Consider the following 2,865-nt stretch of genomic DNA (forward strand, 5'->3'; position numbering starts at 1 on the left):
CGACAGCTGGGTCGGAAATCTCCCCTGGGGTAGGGGAGGGATCAGAATCGTTCCTGCCTCCCCATCTGGCCTGAGTTTGACGGGAGGGGAGCCAGCTTCAGGGACTGTGACCTCTTATCCCCAGAATGGAATTGGAAAAGTAGTTTTAAAAGTGGGGATTAGAGCAGAGGGCATGTTGAGTGCTCGCTCTAAGCCTGGCCTGTGCTGGCTGTGGGCACGTGAAGAGGGAGGGGACATGGCCCTGACCTCTGGGTACTTCGGGAATGTGCATCAGTGAACAGGACGCGAGGTTCGCCTGACAGCCCGCCTCCAGCAAGCAGGCATGCACGGTGCTTGACAGTGGTTTTTGTCCTCCTCTGCTCTTCCCTTCCCTTCCTTTCTTCCTGAAGATCTTGGGGTGGGTGGAGGGGGGAGCAAGGTAGGCCGGCGTCCACGCTGGTGGAGGGCTCGGGGAGAGTGACAAGTTGTGGCAGTGTCAGAGCCCAAGGAGGCGATGGGGGTGTCCATGCTGGGTGTTGGGGAGGGGACCAGGGGCCTTTGGTGTGGGGAGCCAGAATTCGAACTGGGGGTGGAGTGAGGGAGTGTCCCCACACACGTGGCCTGGAGGGGTGGCCTGGTGCAGGACCAGCTCTGTGAAGGCATCACACCTTCGCCCAGGGTGGGGGTCTGCATGAGGACGCCTGCTCGTGGGGGGCAGCACAGTGCGCAGTGTCTGAGCCAGCCCAGGTGAGAGAGGTACCCACAGGGGCGGGGTGGCAGTGGAGAAGGGAGACGGTCACACGCAGAGACTGCATTTAGGGCACAGGAATTGGGGTTCTGTTAGATGCCGAGAGGGGAAAAATCGGGTGAGCTCTGTGGTGTCGGGCTGGAGCTGGAGGCACCGGTATGTCGTCAGGGATGAGAAATGGGGAGGGACGCCTGGACGTGTATGCCCTACTCTCTAAGAAGACACGGAACCGGCGGCACCCCGATCCCGATGAACACCTCTCGGGTCCAGATCTTGTGTCCTAAACACCACTCCCCACGAAAAGGAACCAAGACTCCCAGAGAAACGGCTGATCCCATGTCTGGAGTGTGACAAGCGAAAGGTGAGCCTCAAGCATCCCATCATGCCATGAGAACGTGCTCAAGGAGTTATGGGGTCACGTCAAAAGAACACAGAGGTCAGCTTGAAAAAGTTCCACTGGCCATATCAGGGGCAATTTGAAAATCAAAACAAATAATAAATTCTATAGGATCACACAGGAAACCAGGAGTCCGTGCCCATGTAAATAAAAAGTGGAGTGTTTGATACTATTTACATAGCTCAAAGTTCCTCCTTTAGAGTAATTTCGAAGGACAGGGGAACCAGGCAGAAGCCATCAACCAAATGATTGTGCTGAAAGAACGTCATCGGTAGCGTGACAAACAGAAATCCCGTGTTGTGATTGCATGCGATCAGTTATGGCTCCTTCAGACTGCACCCCCCGCCCCACACACACACCGGTGTGGCAGACAGCGGTGTGGCCCTTCACTCCCAGACCTGCGTTCCCTGCCTGGGGACGAGGCCCCACATCCTCAGAGGCAGTGTCGTTGGCCGCAAAGCGCACAGAGCCTCCGGCAGACGGCGAGGGCCAGCGCCTGGTTCTTCGTTTCCGGGACGGTGGGTGGACCCAAGGATTCCGAGTTAGTCATTCTTGTGCCTCCGTGTCCCCATATGTGACATGGGATAATGAAAGTACCTACCAAGAAGGGCTGCCAGGAGGGTCTTTTGCGAGTGAGGACATCCCACCCAGGCCTGGCAGAGGGACGGGGCAGCCACGGCTGCTGGAGAGGCGGGTTCACAGGATGCTGCCAAGGCGTGGCGGGGAGAGCGTGGCCCCGGCCCAGCTTCCCTCTGGGGGACCCAGCTCCACACCTGAGGGAACTGTGGGGCTCCACATGGAGCCAGACTGACATGGGGACCCCAGACACACAACATTTAAGGTCTAACTGAAAAGGCATTATTGGGGCTCAAACATTTACTTGAACTTGCTAAAAATGGATGGATGCCCATTAGCTTGCCAGTTCTCTGAGGCAGAGCTCTCTGTTAGGAACTTTAAGCTGAGAAGCAAAAGCCATTTTAACAGTGGCTTTGCCCTGTCCCCATGGCAAGGAGCCCAGGTAGACAGCTGCTGCCTGTGGCTCCTGGGGAAGGTTGTCGGGGCCACTTTCTCTGCGGCTCTCCTGGCTCATCTTCACGATCGCAAGGTGGCAGCCATAGCTCCAACCATCACATGCAGAAGGGAAGAGCGGCCACAACCAGGTCTCCTTTTTGATCAAGAAAAATAGAACTGACCACCTGTCAGGCATTGTGCCAGGGCTGGGGATCTGAGGATGAGCAAAGCACACATGGTCACTGCCTGCCCGCAGCGTCAGTCCAGGAAACCATGCTGAGGATTCTGAGGCCAGGCCTGGTCACCGGGCAGCAGGTGGCAGAGCTGGGAGTCTCACACAAGTCATTGCACCATCTCCTAAGAGGACGGGCCTGCAGCGCCCCTGGTGCTGGCCCTCGCACGGCAGCCCTGGCTGTCCTCGGCTGGGACGGCACAGGCTCGGTTATGCCGCTGGGAGGCACAGCAAGTCTGAGTTTATGAGTTTGCTACGGTAGCCACGGTCCCATGTAACAGCTACTCCACACGGGGCTGAGCGACATTTATCTGAGTCCTCAGTCACGGCGGCTACGTTTCCGGCGCCCGGGGGCCGTCAGGCTGCACAAGGCGGGCGTGGGGCTGTGGGAGGTTCTGTCGGATGCTGGTTTAGGCTGTCCCTGGCACACCGCCGCACGCTCCCTAAGTGTGAGCTGTCACAGCGTGCCCCAGCCCTGCACAGACCTTGACACAGAAG

The sequence above is a fragment of the Rousettus aegyptiacus genome, unplaced genomic scaffold (assembly GCF_014176215.1).
Source record: "Rousettus aegyptiacus isolate mRouAeg1 unplaced genomic scaffold, mRouAeg1.p scaffold_m13_p_14, whole genome shotgun sequence".
NCBI classification, from domain to species: Eukaryota; Metazoa; Chordata; class Mammalia; order Chiroptera; family Pteropodidae; genus Rousettus; species Rousettus aegyptiacus.